This window comes from Sphaeramia orbicularis, unplaced genomic scaffold, assembly GCF_902148855.1.
Source record: "Sphaeramia orbicularis unplaced genomic scaffold, fSphaOr1.1, whole genome shotgun sequence".
NCBI lineage: Eukaryota > Metazoa > Chordata > Actinopteri > Kurtiformes > Apogonidae > Sphaeramia > Sphaeramia orbicularis.
The window spans coordinates 387,069-405,646 of NW_021941569.1; the positions used below are offsets into that span (position 1 = coordinate 387,069).

The following is an 18,578-nucleotide window of genomic DNA, read 5'->3' on the forward strand; positions in this document are numbered from 1 at the left end:
CTGAAATAATTTAACCAAGTTGTAGTTTGGAAAAAAACAACAACAAAAACCAAATAAAATAATTGGCGCAATGTACCTTCTATTGCAGAAACATGTGTGGATCCACTCTGTTTAAATTCCACAGTTTCCAGGTTGTTCCATAAACAGAAACAGTTGAATCTGGTCCCAGTCATGTGTCTGTCCAATTAGATTCAGTTCACATCAATATTAGTTGAGTTCTAATTTTAAATGTGTGGGAAATGGGATTTTCAGTGTTCAGTGTAAATGTCCACAGAGTCCACATTCCACAGTGGATGTTTACAATTTAGTTCTAAGTTACAGGTGGATCCAATTGGAGGTGAATCGGAGTTGTTTAGAATTTTGGATGAATTTTGGAAAATTGTAGATGTTGTGACCTTGCTGTGACCTTGAACTTTGGCCTACTGGGACCAAAATGGAATGTGTTGGTCCCAGGGCCTAGGCCTATCTGTGGGGAAGATTTGGAAAAGATGGGTGGAAGAGTTTTACACTAAAGATGAGAACAAACAAACAAACAAACACACAAACAAAGCAAAGTGATCTAAATACCTCTGGCGGAGGTAATAATACCGCGATAATAATGAACCGTGATAATTTTAGTCACAATACCGTGATCTGAAATTTTCATATGGTTCCATCCTGTTTCAGACATGAAGAAATGACTGGATTCTGTTTGATTCATCTGCTGTGAGTCTGTTTGACAGTAATGCTCCCAGATCATTTCACCGTCTGCTTAAATGAACCTTCCCATAAACTCAGTCAAACCTGCAGAAACACATTCACCTTCACCTGGAACCAGGAAGAAGAACTGATGAACGCTCCGAATAGAACATGTCTGATCATCAGGATTAAACAGAAACATGTGGTTTTTCATTGTGTTCTCTACAAATTCACCCGTGTCTTTTTCAGATATTACATTTGACATTTTAATTTGTTGAACTCACAAACAAACAAAACTAACAAAATCAAAGAATTATTTTCTCTGTTAAATTCATATAATTTCCCCAAAATAAACCCTTTAGTTCTGATACAAAAACATTTTACATTATATCAGAAAAGAAGAAAATAAAGACATTTCTACATAAAAAATAGAACATTTAACTTCACAGTGAAGAGAAACAGCAGGTCCACGCACCACATTACCCACAATCCCACACAAACAGAGGCATGTCATTGGCTGTCACCATGGAAATGCACTCATACAGTTCAACACATTGACAGCAACTTGTTTTGGTCCCTTCGTGTTGCCATAGCAGCGATCGATCGACGACACTCATTTAAAAAAATCAGCTTGGATCCTTTGACCTTTGACCTTGGGTACAGAGTTCACCCTGGCTGAACTTTGACCTCATTCACAGTTTTAACACCAGTGATGTACGACATTCATTTTTCCAGCTCATCTCGTCTCTGATTGGTCACTTTTTTTTTGCTTCAGTCAAGCTCCGCCTGAAGGCGCTGATTCCATTGGACGCAGGCTGATGATGCGTCTCTGCTGCTGTTGCCGAGCGGATTCCAGGTCCTCGTCGTCACCGCGAAGCAAAGTTAGACCTGAACGACGAGAGACCGGAACCTGATGGGAGCCAGGAGGTCTGCGGAGTCCACCTGGAAACAAACAACAAATAATAATAAAGAAAAGTAAAAAATACTGGAAAAATAAATAACAACCAGTGAAATCTAAATAAAGAATACGGAAATATTAAAATATAAATGATAATAAGAAATAAATTAAACCTATAATAAAATGTATAATTATAATAAAACTCAACTTAAGTGACGTTTTTAATCGGGTCATATTGTTTTTACCTCCTCGTGCACGCTCCACGTGCACTGTGGGAGCGGCTCAGGGGCGGAGCTACAGTCGAAGCCCTTCCTGTGGAGGAGCAGAGCCACTTCCTGTGATGGACTTCCTGCTTCCTGTTAAACACAAACTCCCTTCAGTCTAAATAAACCATCAACAGTACAAACACTGAGGCTGTGACCAAACGGTGAAGTGGGCGGGGCTTGGCTCACCTGTTCGTCCTCCAGCGTCCTCAGGTTCAGCAGGTGAACGTCACATGGCAGGGAGGAGCTAACGGGCTGGAAGGGGCGGAGCTTTGGCAACAGGCCAGCGCTATGGGCGACCATATTAATGAGCGGGTGAGAGAGAGAGAGTGAGGCCAGGTGAGCGAGCAGAGAGAGGTGTTCAACTGCGGCTCCGCCCACTTCCTGTTAGAGAAAAACAGACAAAACACAGACGACTTCAGTAACAAACTTATTCATTATTCAACATTTTCAACCCAAAGTCACGTCATCCATGTTATTATTGATTCAACCCAATCTCAGACCAATCAGTAACGACGTCCCCCTTCAGACCCGCCCCTCACCTGAGCTCCACCCTTCCTGTCCTCCAGCAGCAGGTTGTAGAGGCTGCCTGTCAGTTTGTTGTCGGTGACGCCCTGACCCAGGCCGCGGTTATCGTCCTGCTGCAGCCGCCGTTCCAACACCACCTCCAGTTCCCCTGAGGGTCAGAGGTCAAAGGTCAGAGGTTCATTTAAAGCCGCTGTGCTTTGATTACAATAGTCCTGCCTAACAGTCCTAACAGTACTAATGTCCTAACAGATCTAATAGTCCTAACAGATCTAATAATCCTAACAGTCCTAACAGATCTAATAGTCCTAACAGATCTAATAGTCCTAACAGTCCTAACAGTACTAATAGTCCTAACAGATCTAATAGTCCTAACAGTCCTAACAGATCTAATAGTCCTAACAGTCCTAACAGATCTAATAGTCCTAACAGTCCTAACAGATCTAATAGTCCTAACAGTCCTAACAGATCTAATAGTCCTAACAGATCTAATAGTCCTAACAGATCTAATAGTCCTAACAGTCCTAACAGATCTAATAGTCCTAATAGTCCTAACAGATCTAATAGTCCTAACAGTCCTAACAGATCTAATAGTCCTAACAGTCCTAACAGTACTAATAGTCCTAACAGATCTAATAGTCCTAACAGTCCTAACAGTACTAATAGTCCTAACAGATCTAATAGTCCTAACAGTCCTAACAGTCCTAACAGATCTAATAGTCCTAACAGTCCTAACAGATCTAATAGTCCTAACAGTCCTAACAGTCCTAATAGTCCTAACAGATCTAATAGTCCTAACAGTCCTAACAGTCCTAACAGTCCTAACAGATCTAATAGTCCTAATAGTCCTAACAGTCCTAATAGTCCTAACAGATCTAATAGTCCTAATAGTCCTAACAGTCCTAATAGTCCTAATAGTCCTAACAGTCCTAATAGTCCTAACAGTCCTAATAGTCCTAACAGTTCTAATAGTCCTAACAGTCCTAACAGTCCTAATAGTCCTAACAGTCCTGCCTCTCCATATCAGACACTCCTCCTCTGTCTGTTTTTAAATCCCTTCTTCAAACCCATCTTTTCTCCTTGGCTTTTGGAACCATGTGAGATGTTTGAAGGTATTATCTTTATTCTATTGTTTTTATTTGGTAGTGGTTTATTGTTCTATTTACCGATTTTATTTATTTATATTTTGTTGTTTTTAATTGCATGGCTTTTAATCTATTCTTGTACTTTATTCTTTTATTTGGGTTTTTTTATTCTTCTGTACAGCACTTTGGTCCACTACAGTTGTTTTAAAGTGCTTCACAAATAAAGTTGGATTGGATTGACGTCCGCTGATCTACTCGCCTGTCCTCAGCGACGCCACGGCCTGACTCTGAGCCGACAGCAGAGTCAGTCGAGACGTGTCGTCCTGCAGGAACGAGGCCGAGGTCATGGGGTAGAAGTTGGCCTGCAGGGGGAGTTTGGACAGGGTCCGACGCTGCTGCATCTGCAAAGACAAACCACCCACAGATGATTATCAGCATCAGAGCAATAAAGAACGTTCAACCAAGCTTATTATCGTCAACGAAATCTAACGAAATGATAAAAACTAAAATTGTAAAAACATTTTCGTTAACTGAAATAAATAAAAACTATAATTAAAAGAAAAAACATAACTGACTGAAACTGTATTGTGTGTTTATAAAACTAACTAAAATGGATAAAAATTATGGATCAAATTCCCTTCATTTTCATTTTGTCAGGTTGATATGAAATCGATTTATTTCGCTCGTGCAATTTTAGCTGACGGCACTTCACGATCTGCCTCGTCTTGTCAGTTGTCATATAGTCGTCTTCTGGTCCCCACTCTACCTGGAAACATGGAGACTAAAGCAGCAGAGTCCTGTCTGGGATTTAACCTCCTCAGACTCAGGAAATGTCAGCAAAGTACCAGCTTTTTTTGAGTTTTTTATTAAATAAGTGCCTATATTGGAAACATGATGATGCAACAGTTTTTTCAGATGCAGTTTTTTAAATTTTTATGTAATGTCCTTTGTGGTGGACGGTTTTCTTTTCTTTTTATTTTGTATAAAGTTGTGAAACTCTTGTCCATAAATGTGGACAGAACACCCATAGCTGGGTCTGAGGAGGATAAATGAATATAAGAGAAAAGATAAGAAAAAACTAACAAACACTAATAAAAACTAGCAAATGTGTTCTGAAAATGAATTCAAATGAACTGAATTAGAGAAAAAAAAGTCAAAATTAAATAAAATTAAACTCTAAATAAAAATCCAAACTATTAGAACTTTCATTCAACCAAATCCATTCAGCGTGTGCGTCCACACCTGGAAGCTGTTCAGGTCACTGTAGAAACGGTTGCCGCTGGAGACGTCGGTGACCAGACGCATGACCAGCTCGTGGTTGACCTCCGACCTGATGTCCACAGTGTTGGAAATCTCCAGAGACCTCCCAGCATGCCCTGGGGCAGAGAGAAGAACCAACACCCTGAGGACAGTGTCCAGGACGGACTGGAAGAGCGACCAATCAGAGAGCAGCGCGTCTTACCATCCAGGTGATACAGGCGGACCGTGTGCTTGAAGTGTCGGAAACAGGAAGTGATGTCAGAGAAAACTGGACCTGAGGTGACCCGGACCAGAGGAGGTTCTGAGGACGAGTAGAGCTGTGAGGGCGAGAGACACCGAGAGAGAGAGAGAGAGAGGCTCAGGTGTGTGTCCAGGTGTGTGTCCAGGTGAGTTCAGGTGTGTCCAGGTGTGTGTCCAGGTGAGTTCAGGGTGTTCAGGTGTGTGTCCAGGTATGTTCAGGTGTGTCCAGATGTGTGTCTAGGTGTTTCAGGTGTGTCCAGGTGTGTGTCTAGGTGAGTTCAGGTGTGTCCAGGTGTGTGTCCAGGTATGTCCAGGTGTGTTCAGGTATGTCCAGGTGTGTTCAGGTGTGTCCAGATGTGTGTCTAGGTGTGTTCAGGTGTGTTCAGGTGTGTCCAGGTGTGTGTCCAGTGTGTGTCCAGGTGTGTTCAGGTGTGTGTCCAGGTGTGTTCAGGTGTGTCCAGGTGTGTGTCCAGGTGTGTGTCCAGGTGTGTTCAGGTGTGTCCAGGTGTGTGTCCAGGTGTGTTCAGGTATGTCCAGGTGTGTTCAGGTGTGTCCAGATGTGTGTCTAGGTGTGTTCAGGTGTGTTCAGGTGTGTCCAGGGTGTGTCCAGGTGTGTTCAGGTGTGTGTCCAGGTGTGTTCAGGTGTGTCCAGGGTGTGTCCAGGTGTGTTCAGGTGTGTGTCCAGGTGTGTTCAGGTGTGTCCAGATGTGTGTCTAGGTGTGTTCAGGTGTGTTCAGTGTGTCCAGGTGTGTCCAGGTGTGTTCAGGTGTGTTCAGGTGTGTGTCCAGGTATGTCCAGGTGTGTTCAGGTATGTCCAGGTGTGTCCAGGTGTGTGTCCAGGTGTGTCCAGGTGTGTTCAGGTGTGTCCAGATGTGTGTCTAGGTGTGTCCAGGTGTGTTCAGGTGTGTTCAGGTGGTGTCCAGGTGTGTGTCCAGGTGTGTTCAGGTGTGTCCAGGTGTGTGTCCAGGTGTGTAGGTGTGTGTCCAGGTGTGTTCAGGTGTGTGTCCAGGTGTGTTCAGGTGTGTGTTCAGGTGTGTCCAGGTGTGTGTTCGTGTGTGTTCAGGTGTGTGTCCAGGTGTGTTCAGGTGTGTGTCCAGGTGTGTTCAGGTGTGTGTCCAGGTGTGTTCAGGTGTGTCCAGGTGTGTGTCCAGGTGTGTGTCCAGGTGTGTTCAGGTGTGTTCAGGTGTGTGTCCAGGTGTGTTCAGGTGTGTGTCCAGGTGTGTTCAGGTGTGTGTCCAGGTGTGTTCAGGTGTGTGTCCAGGTGTGTTCAGGTGTGTCCAGGTGTGTGTTCAGGTGTGTGTCCAGGTGTGTCCAAGTGTGTGTCCAAGTGTGTGTCCAGGTGTGTTCAGGTCTCACCTGTGGTCCGTCCTCTCCCGGCAGGAACAGGTATGCACCACTTTTGTCCCCTCTGGTTCTGGTTCCGTACCACAAGAACTGGACCTGCACCTGACGAACCAGACCGGACTGGAGGCGGAGCTTCTGCAATGACCACACCCATCAACGAGTGAGTAAGTAATTAAGTACATTTGATTTGTAGGACACTTTTTACAGACAGGGAGTCACAAAGTGCTTTAAAGTGCAAGACAATTAAAATACAGTTAAATATAGTTAAAATAGTTAAATATAGTTAAAATACAATTAAAAACGGTTAAAATACAGTTAAAATACAGTTAAAATAGTTAAAATATAGTTAAAATACAATTAAAAACGGTTAAAATACAGTTAAAATGCAGTTTAAATACAGTTAAAATACAGTTAAAATATAGTTAAAATAGTTAAATATAGTTAAAATACATTAAAAATGGTTAAAATACAGTTAAAATGCAGTTTAAATATAGTTAAAATACAGTAATTAGATTCCCGTCCCTCTGGGGTTTCAGGATGCTTTTATTTTGAAGGTCTGACCTGCAGTAGCCCAGTGTGGCCAGAGCTCCATATTTGGATGTGCTTGTTGCTAAGTGACAGGGGGCGTTGGCCTCGGGGCCTTGGGGGCGGGACACGCTAAAGTGTTCGGTCTGGACGGTCGGCGCCTCGCCGCCACGAAGGAAGACGTACCGAGCCCGGGGGGTGGAGCGTAGGCGCTCTGGTCACATGATACACGATGAGCGCCAGAGGAGGAAGTTCAGCGATGAAGGACAGCTGTGGGAGGAGTCAAGGAGGAGGTCATGTGGGAGGAGTCAAGGAGCAGGTCATGTGAACCGTTTACACATTCAGACATGTTAATCGAACACGTGTCACCTGAAATGTCTCTGGGGACGCACGGCTCGGCTCCACCCACACTGCTGAGATCTGCGCCACCATTGGTCGACCGACCTGATTCGCCTCAATAACCGAGCGTCAGGAGAGTCGACAACAAGATTGACGAACCGAGAAGAGCGGCGCTGCTCAGTCGGGTTAAAGACGATCAGTGACCTGAGGATCAATAACCAGACGATCAGTTACAGTTATCCTCACATTTGTCTGTGTTCCCTCTCCCCTGACCCCGCCCCTCTTGGCCTGACCCCGCCCCTCACCTGGGCTCATCGCTGAGTCTGAGCGGCATTTTCTGAGGCAGAGCATCATGTGCCGCTATGACATCATCCTAAAAAAAAAAAAAGGATGACATCACTGTGACATCACATCAGGTTACATCACATGACATTCCCATGGGGTGCTGGGGTCAGAGGTCACCATTAGGAGGAAGGGTTTGGAGTCATCATGGTGGTACCGATTCTTGTCCAATAGAAGCAGCCAGTGGGCGGAGCTCTGCATCACTTGACGCAGGTTCAGGATGGAATGAAACAACCTGAAAACAGTTCAAAATACTTATATTATTATTTTTATTATTATTTAGTTTCTGTATTTCATGTAGTAAATTTAAACTTTAAAGTTAACAAAGTGCTAACCTTTATGCTAACAACATACTACGTTAGATGCAAAATGATTGATGGGAAATGATTTTTTTTGTTTTAATATTTTATTTACCAGTGGCAGTTTTATATCAGAATATTGTTATGATTATAGAAGCTTAAAGATGCTAATGACAGCTACACTGAAAATTAGACGCTAATGTACAGTGAATGATGGGGGCTAATGCTAAATGCTAGCGGCTCACACTAAATGAGGTGGTACCTGTGGCTGTTACCATGACGACGGCATCCTTCAGCTGAGAGCATGGAGAAATCAGTAAAAACAGAAAACATGCCAATGCAAAGAGCAGCGTATGCACATGTAGAGTAGTAGAACATGAACATATGCTAACACCGATTTAAAATGTAAACAAAGAAAATAAAATTTTAGACAGAAAAGAGATCAAGTTAATCATGTTTATTTATGGATAACTCATCTAAGCATTGTAAATGTATAAATACACTGAAATGCTAATGCTAGCATCAACCCTTACAATGACAATGGTTTACTGGACGACATGCTAATGTCCAAATGCTAAGTTCAAAGGATAGTGTATCCGTCTCTAAATGTTTCTTGTATGCTAACAGCTAACCGCCCCGATGCTAACAGGACATGGTCACCTGGTGCCGTAGTCGATCACCACGGGGTCACGGGCGGTGCCAGTGACGGCATCATGATGCTGGAACAGCCCTAGGCTCCGCCTCCCCACTGTAAGACGCCCGAAGTGTTCTTAGCTGGGAAGTCGTCAACTAGCCGTCCATCACCACGGAAACGGCGCATCTCAGCCAACGTAAGGCTGAAGAGGATTTCTGTCGCTCTGATGACATCATCAACAAATGACATCAGTGTGAAGGTGTCATCATGAAAATAAGTTATTTTTAATTTTGCATGGAAAAACAAAAGCATCTCCTCAAAAAAGACAGACTTTCAGGATCTAGAAAAGAGGCAGGATTTGAGGCATTGGATTTTATTGATTTAAACAGTACAGTCTACTCTCGTTAAACCGCCCGCCGTTATACCGCCATTTCCGCTTATCGCCATCCGCCAGCCCAGTCCCATGCACAAACAACACTTATACCATTTTTCCCGACCGTTATACCGCCAGCGGCGCGGCGCGGCGCGGCACCTCCGAGGTGCGCCGCCGTGGCACCTCCGAGGTGCGCCGCCGTGGCACCTCCGAGGTGCGCCGCCGTGGCACCTCCGAGGTGCGGCTCCCAGTGTTGTCTTTTCCGTGGAAACCGGGTCGAAATGGCTCTTTGAGTGTTAAAGGTTGCGATCCCTGCCTTACAACATAACAGAATCAAGATTTATTTAGAAACGCAATTAGAACGGGTTAACAGAGGCAGCATAGACATCATATAAAGACATGCACATTATGGACGCAACCCGTTGTAACGCCATTTTCGCTATACCGCCAATTTGGCCGTGAACGGAAGTTGGCGGTATAACGAGAGTAGACTGTACATTTAAAATGAAATGGATTAGGAATGTCTAGCAGCTCCTCAGTCTATTTGGTGTTTTATTCCACACAACATATTTAAACATGCTGGAGGTTTACTTTTTTATTGTCTTGTAATTACAGTCTCACCAGACTCCCTTTGAAACTTTCTAAATTCTATCAACAAGCTCTACTTTCTTGGAAACTTTGCTATACACACAATTTTTCTCCACACAAAGCTATTATTTGGAATAATGAAAATGCTATTGTTAGAAAGAAATCAATTTTTTCACAGAGCTGGATCGACAAAGACCTTATTTTCATTAAAGACCTCTTTGACAAAGATGGAAACTTATTAAGATACGACAATTATGATAATAAATCCGTTTCCAATTCCAAATAAAGAATACAAGTATGTATTCAAAGCAATCCCTAATGGTATTTTCTTACTTGTGAGAAGTCATCTTAGTTATCAAATCACAGACAGATAAGCCTGGTTTATGGATTAATGGCATTAATATTTTTAGCTGCAGCTGCATGAAAGGAGGAACATTTCCCCCAGAGGGAAAACAGTCTGGAATTCAACTGTCTCTAAAACTGAGTGGTCAAAAACATGGACATGACCATAGAAATACTGGATTACAAACAAAATCTGAATTATACTACAGATTTTACATAACATATCCATCCAACGCTATTTTGTCTTGATTTTCTGACGTGGAACAAATGTGTAACTTTTGTCATTCTGAATCTGAAACTACTCTACACTTATTCTGTGTGAACACTCTTCTAATTTCTGGTCTAAAATTGAAAAAATATCATATCTAGAAGTAATGAAAAGATAACTATAACATCCCAAAATGTAATTACGTATTTTAAACATGACATTCACAATTTAGAATTTGTTGTAAAATTGTTCATTTTATTTGGAAAATTTCATATACATAAAAATAAATAGACCAAAATACACCCAAGTTTTAAATCTTCCTATTGGAACTGGAAAAATATATTAAATCTTTAGAATTTATCTATAATAAAAAAGCTCTAACACCCTGGATATTTATAAACACTTCTTTAATATTGACTGAACTCTGTTGCATTTATTTATTTTTGTTAAATCTGTTATTTTTATGTATTATTTACTTTATACTATTATTTGTATATTATGCTTTGTGTCTTTAAATCTATGCAGTATTTTCTTAAACTTATTTGTTTAAATGCTTTTCCCTCTCTGACATCTTGTTTGTTCAAATTTTTGGATTGTATACTCAAATGTTTTCAATAAAGTTGGAAAAAAAAAAAAAAAAAAAAAAAGGTGTCATCATGAATAAAGGGGATAAATAAAGCTACAGTTACCTGAGCGTGGCCTCCAGCGTGCGGTCCAGGCGTTTGTAGAACGGTCTGGACGTGTAGTATCCGCTCCAGTAGTGGTCGCGCGGTCGGCGTACGTAAAGAAGTCGCCGCTAACGTGGGTAAATTCGCTCCAGTCGAACGCAGCTGCCTCTGCTGCGCCGCAAAGTAATCTGCCAACGTCCCGAAGCGAGCCTGGGAGACGGGTAGATGACGGACAGACGGTCACTGTTAGGCCCCGCCCCCTCCCAGGAGATGGTAGATGACAGACAGACGGTCACTGTTAGGCTCCGCCCCCTCCCAGGCACCCAGGCCCCGCCTCCTCACTCACCTTGACATGGAGCTCCGATGCTGCTCGAAGTAGTCGAACAGTTTCTGGTAGTTACTGAACTGAGCGTCCCATTCGCTGGAGTCGACGAATCGGAAGTCGTCACCGAGGGGAACGAGAAGGACAGACGTTCGGAAGAGGCGGGACTTCTGACGGTACTGGTCCAATAGGAGAAGAGCTCTGAGACACAGAAGAAACAACAGAAAACAAACATCAGCCAGAAAACAGACATTTCCGTATGAAATCGCTGATGTCTGAGCTCCGCCCCTCTCACCGCTCCTCTACGTTCTCTTTGTGATTGGCTGTGGCGAGATCCTCCAGGGGCAGAAGACCCGCCCCCCGGCAGGCGGTGGAAGTCGAACTGACAGCACACCGACGGGTTCGGACCACACGTGTGCGGCACGTCGTAGCTGTAGAACGGCATCATGTGACACGTGATGTCACTGCGGGACGGGAGTCTAACACGGAAAGTGGGCGGAGTTAGAGCGACCATTACAGGACAACGGTGCTTGTATTTCTCATTCTACTCGGTATTTAATTTCTTTCTTCCCACCCCAGTTCTGTCGCCATAGAAACTCCAGTGTCTGTTGGCGAGCGAAGTGCTTCTTGATGGCGTAGTGAACGCGCTGGATGACCATGTTCTGAAGCCCCGCCCCCTTCAACAGGTAGGTCATGGAAGGGGAGTGGCCAAAAGGGTCGATGGCCCAGCCGCTGCTCGGCTTCACACCTGGACACGAAACAAACACACATGAAAACAGGCGACGTGATGATGTCATACATAGAGGAGGAAGTGATGTCACACCCAGGTGGCGCTGTATCCACTGGTGTCCTTCGATCAGCTGATCCAACAGAGCGAAGTAGTGCGAGTTGGCCTCGTCCGCCATGACCCAGCCGCCCGTCACCAGCTCCAACTGCCCCGCCTCCAGCAGCCTGGCCAATCACAGAGCAGAGCGGGTCAGAGTGACGCCGGCTCACACAGGTAGGACACAGACAGGTGAGGAGACAGAGGGAGGGTTCACCGTTTGACCAGCGCCCTCTTCTGCTCGTCGATGTCATTCCACCATTTAGAGAAATAACTGACCTCTGCCCAGATCATCTTCCTCCTGTAGACGAGAAAATAAACAACAAACGCACAAGACGACACGAAAACTGAAGAAAAAGGCACTTTTTCAACCAGCTGAATATGTTAGAATATTTATATAGTGATATTAATTAAAGCCAAATATCAACATGATTCAAAGACAAAGATATAATTTTAAGCATATTTGAAAAAAAAAAAAAGAGTCAAATTTCAGAACAAAGTCACATTTTTTATTAGAAATTCCATTGAAATTTCAAAATGTAAAAGATTTTTCCTTTTGCTGTCGTTAAATGTAAAAAAAAAAAAAAGTCAGAAAATAATGACTTTCTTGAATTAGAAAATGACTCAAAGTTCATTCAAAACTATACAAGTAGGTTAATTAAGCCTTTAAGACATGGAACTATTTCTATAGCAACTTCTTAAGTGATTTATCTCTATTTTTTAATATTATCCTCCGTATTTTACATGTTTTCAGTGTAAATCCTGTATTTTCTATATTTAATTTGTTGTTCATGTAGATGTTCATTAAAGCTCAGAGTAAATTCAAAGGTTATTTGATCAAAAGAGAGAAAACTGAAGAAAAAGGGACTTTTTTCAGTCAAATCGATCATTAATTAAATTCTAAAACTACCATTTTATGCTGATGATATTGTGAACTATTTTTACAGTGACTTAAGTCATTTATCTCCATTTATTCTAATAATCTCCTCTGTATTTGACATGTTTTCAGTGTAACTCCTGTATTTTTCTATATTTCTATATCCTGTAGATGTTCCTTCAAGTAAAGTCAAAGGTTCTAATACGTGAACTTATAAAATATAAGGTGGGTGTGGTTCTGCTGGTTCTGAACAGACCTGCTGTCATCACTCATGTAAACACATCAGCTAAAATTTCCTTAGGGGGTCAAAGGAGTGGCCATTTTTGTCCAAAAAAACAAAAAAATAAACCCAGTGTTGAAATAATGCTAATCCATTTATGCACAGACTACTGATATTATTTGACAGTGGAAGCTCTACTTTCATAAATATCAGATTTGGAATATGGTATAATAGGGTTAGGGTTAATATGGTATAATAACCCTAACACCTGGCGGGAGGGGGGGGGCATTGAAATTAATAAATTCAGTATAGAACAGAATATAGCATAGAATATAAAATAATAACACAGAATAGAAGAAAATAAATTAGAATAGAATTCTTAAAACAGCATTAGAAGGAGCATAAATAACTGGTGGACAGACGTGACATTACCCATGATGCTCTGGTCAGTCCCAGTACTTTATTAGGAATAAACTAGACTTCCTATTGCTAATTGTGCTCTTCTTCATAAATGTTGGTATTGTGGATCTAAAACAATCCCAGCTGACACAAAAACACTAAATGTGTCAGTGGACGGATGTGACATGGTTGTTGTGGATCCCATCATACTGATGCTCTGCAGCCATGTCAGCGTTTACACTAATGATCCCTGTGCAAAAACTAGGAGCACTATTATTTATTGGATAGTTTAGCATCAGACTAAAGAGGACAGAACAATCTAGAATTGTTCTTTGTGTCTAAAAATGCTTCTTATTGTAAAAGTGTTGATGTAAACAGTGCTGTGTGCCATTCTTCATGTATGTATTGGTGGAACAGAAGCAGGATGGATCAGCACCATACTCCAGATTGAACCTGTACAAATAAAACATGTGATATGGAGGAGAGAATCTGGGAAGAAAAACTGGGGAATCCAAAAGAAGAGAAGATTTGTTTTTAGCTCAATTCAGTTCAAATAGAACTTGTCCATTTGTGACATGAAAATATAGCATTAATTGTGCTGAAATGGTTCATTTTGGAGCTGAAAACATAGTTCATATGAGCATCAACATGTTGAACAGAACTGAAATCCTGTCCATTTGAACAACTGTCATTTACCAACACAAAGTTCCTTTGGATTCACTGAGACTGATTTAATATGAACACAGACACAAAGAAGAGCTGTGAGCACATGTGAGATGAAATAAAGGTGGGTGTGGTTGCAGGTGGTGGTCTGCAGGTTCTGAACACACCTGCTGTCGTCGCTCAGTTTCAGAACCATGTTGTTCAGGATGTGTCTGGTCTGATCCTCATAGTAAAGGTCAAAGGTCTTCAGCCAACCTGCAACACAACCAGCACAGTCACAAACCCAACCAGAACCTGAACCAGAACCAGAACCAGAACCCTGGATCCACTTCAGGTCCAGATCAACATGTTCAGACCAAAGACCAGCTGGAGAACCTTTTAAGGACCAACATTAGAACAGGCTTCTTCTGGTTTATTTATTCTGTTTTTGTCATTTAAGTGTCAGAAAATGTCCTTTTTGACAATTGTTTTGCACATTATTACTTCTACCTTTCAATATCTGTCCATTAATTATCACTATTACATTATATGTAATAAATGATTCAAACTGTGTTATAATTAAAAAAATCTTTTTCAATTTTTCATCATATTTATTATGAAAAACAAGTGTAAATATTCATAATGAAACTTATTATAGAATTTCCACGTGTTCATACATTTGAGTCAGGGTTCAACCTGTGGCTTTGGAAAATACGACTACTTCATTTAAATTCATTTTATTTTAGGTGGTGAAAAAGATAAGTGTGTGTTGGTGTAAGTCCAGACTAGGGATGGAACCATATATGAAAATTTCATATCACGGTTATTGTGACCAAAATTATCACAGTTATCATTATATTATCTCAGTATTGTTAAAATTGTGCTCAAAATGTTCAAAAAGTACTGATACACACACTGAAAGAATTGAACCAAGTTGGATAAAAAAAAAAACAACACACAAAAAAACCAAATAAAATAATTGGTACAATGTACCTTCTGTTGCAGAAACATTCAAATATGATGCTTAACAAACCTTTTCAAAGACTTTAAAAGTGAATTAGGGATGTAACGATTACCGGTAACGATAAACGGCCGTAAAACTGCAGACGGTTAGTATTACCATTTAAATTCTAATTATCATGATAACTGTGTTTGATTACCATACTTTTAGGGGAAAAAACCTGATGTAAAGATCTGCTGTAATATCAAATATTTGAGTATAGTTTTAATTTATTACAGTTTTAATTGTATATACCTAATATTTGGAACCAATATTCACATATTCACAGACCCACAGTAGGTCAGTGAACGCACCACAGTGGGTCAGTGAACGCACCACAGTGGGTCAGTGAACGCACCACAGTGGGTCAGTGAACGCACCACAGTAGGTCACCCACAGACAGAGGTCCACATGCACACGCTGTTGATGACGTTCCAGTTCAGATTTACAAATGGACTGAGACTGAAAACATGAACCTGAGGTAGACGTTCAGGGTCCACAGCACATGAACCAGCAGAGTAAATATTTGAACTGACTGTTATTTATTTACACGTTTGTTTTACTGGATAGTTTAAATTCAGCTTTGAGTTCAGAAATACTGTACGAAGATTTTATTTGACAGGATCCTTCAACACTTCATCTTTTTCCTCAGAGTTTAAAATGTTTTTGTTCCACACAGAAATGTAATTTTATTTTTTTCTCTACAATTGTTCAATGATTTCAAAAACAACACGATAGTTTTGACCCCTGAGACAAATTCAGCCTCAAGGAGTTTTACAATCTATTTATATCTGTCTGTCTGTCTGTCTGTCCATTTAATGACATAATCCCATTATCTGCAGAATGCTTTGACATTTCTGCACCAAATGTACACACAGATGATCTAATCTAATTTATAATTCAGTAACTTTAACAGAATTTTACACTAGATTTGTTCCAGGGGTATTCAAAGTGCACAGTATGTTCTGTTTTTTTATATAGAACTAAAGATACAATAGATGTGTGCAGGGTTACGTTCATTTTAGTGGTTATATGGGTTGTGTCTAGTTGTAGACAGAGCCCCTCATTTCACTGACTGATTCAAATACACACATTGGATCAGTCTATGACCTGGAGACATCTGACTGTAGATTTACACATACAGTACAACTATTAACCAACTTCAGCCGTGGCCTAGATGGCTGGAGGGTCAGCTTGTGACCAAAGGGTTACCGGTTCGATTCCCTGGACTGGCGGAGAGTTGTTGGCTGATGTGCCCTTAAGCAAGGCCTGACATGGTGAGCCCACTGCTCCAAGTATAGAGTGAAGGGAAAGGGTGTGGTGCATGTTTATGTGTGTGACAAAATAAAGACGCTATTCTGTTCAGTTCTATACAAACCACAAAAATACAGAGTAGGGATGTAACGATAACAGCAGTAAAACTGCAGACGGTTAGTATTAGCATTTTAATTCTAATTCTCATGATAACTGTGTTTGATTACCGCACTTTTAGGGGAAAAAACCCTGTGGAAAGATCTGCTTTAATGTCAAATATTTGAGTATAGTTTGAATTTATTACAGTTTTAATTTTCTATACCTAATATTTGGAACCAATATTCACTATTAAAGTCTTTGAAAAGGTTCATTAAGCATCTGTGTGTTATTTATGCAATAAATTATATACATTTTTCAAATCGGTTTTATATATTTTTGTGTTTTATTGTCCTTTTGTGTTTTTATAGTAGGTTAAAGTGAAAAATAACAGATGATGTAGATGAAGTTGTGCTGAAAAAACAGATCCCAAACATGGGTATAGTAAACATTTGTTTCTATATATAAAGGCCAAACCAAAAGGACTGAAAAACACAGAATAGACTCAGACCACTAAGGGTTAATATGGGAATGTTTCTGACACAGAAGGGACAGTGGGACTGTTATATTATTTTATTTTTATTTATTTTTCAAAATAAAACTCAGTTAAATTATTTCAGTGTGTGTATTAGTACTTTCTGAACATTTTGAGCACAATTTCATTAATACCATGATAATAATGAAAACAGGACCAGTGTCCTTGTAGCTTACCGGCCAAATTCAAAGCTTTGGGAAATGTATCCAGATGTCATTTCTTCTCCCCCAGTTCTGTGTATTTATTCTATTACAGAAATAGTCCATGTTTTGCTCATATTCAATCAGATCTGTAAAAAATTCAAATTCACACTTGATATCATTGATACTGATTTATTGGATCAATCCACTTCCTATCTGTTAGAATGGGAACATTTTTCAAAGTGGCACCAAATCCAGAATCAGATCCAGATTGAAAAATAATATCAATCCCTTGTGTTGACATCATCATACAGAAGCTGTACACCAAGTTTGAAGTCAATCGGAATTGTAGTTTCAGAGAAGACGACGATTGAAAGTTTTGTAACGGACGACAGACGCCGACGGACGCCACATGACGACAATAGCGTACAGCCTGTCAGCCGGTAAGCTAAAAACTGTGATAATTTTGGTCACAATAACTGTGATTTAAAATTTTCATATGGTTCCATCCCTAATACAGAGAGAAAGAGTGAAAAAAATCTGCAAAACACAAAAAAACCCACATGAAATCCCACTGGTAGAACACTCCAGAACAGCTCTATCATTATTAAATACAATTATGTCCAAGAATTCTCCACTAAAACGCTGATAAAAGTCACAGAAACCTTCCATGTCTCTGTCACCGACTGCACTCTGCTGCTAAGCTCTGCCCACTTCCACCCCTCAGGCCAATGACAGACCTCTACCCTCATGTGTTCTAGACCAATAGAACGAACACGACCTCAGATCAAAGATGGCGGTTGGGTTCTGTGTCACCAGAGACGCAGTCGTCTTCAAAGGGTTAAATTTTGCAGTCGGTTTACGAGAGAATGACGACCGTTCGCAAAGTGACGACAAATTAAACGTTTTCAACTGTCCGTGTCGTTCGGACCAACTGGGGTCGGCGTCGGGTCTGAAATGCGGTTTTCGGACTTACCCGGGTCATTATGTGAGTGAGGAACCACGAAGACTTCCAGCGGCTGCTCGTTCCACTCGTTGCCTTGGTAACGGATCTCAAAGCCCTGTTTCCAGGCGCCGCCGTCGGGGTTATCGAAGGGTAAAAGGTCGTAAACATCCAGAAGCTGAACGACGAAAAAAAAAGGTTCAGTTCATCCAAAACAAACTTCACATACAGACACATGAACCCGATCTGAACTTCAGCTTCTAAATATGGTCAAACCGACTCTCACCTTCACCCTCGGCTCCACCCTTCATCGTCAGCCAATCGGCAGCCTGGGAGCGGGTCTCCCTGGTTGTGGGCGGGGTCTGCACTGCTGTTGGATCCTCCTCTTCCCCTTGTTTCCCATGATGCTTTGTGTTGGAGAAGAGAGTTACGCAGCGTCGCCACCAGGCGGTTGTTTTCGGTGAGAAGATGTTCCAACCTGTCAATCTTCAGTTGGAGGCGGGACAAGTCCTGAAACACACTCTGATTGGTTAAGGCTCCTGTCCATATAATAAATAATCTGTTTCCTCTAATCCGAACGTTCACACCAGTCTGTTCTTTACTCATTCGTCCAGGTGTCCAGCAGGTGGCGCCCCGCTGTGTTGTAGCTCCGCCCCTGCATCATTTCCAATACGGTAGAACGACACCACGGCCACACAGAAGACTCCGCCCACCAG

The 18,578-nt window shown here is 41.5% G+C and overlaps 1 pseudogene; it reads right to left on the bottom strand.

Annotated features, from left to right (window-relative positions):
- Nucleotides 1–1,317: 1,317 nt before the first annotated feature.
- LOC115416159 (alpha-mannosidase 2-like) lies at nucleotides 1,318–18,468 on the bottom strand (annotated as a pseudogene).
- Between the last annotated feature and the right edge of the window lie 110 nt (nucleotides 18,469–18,578).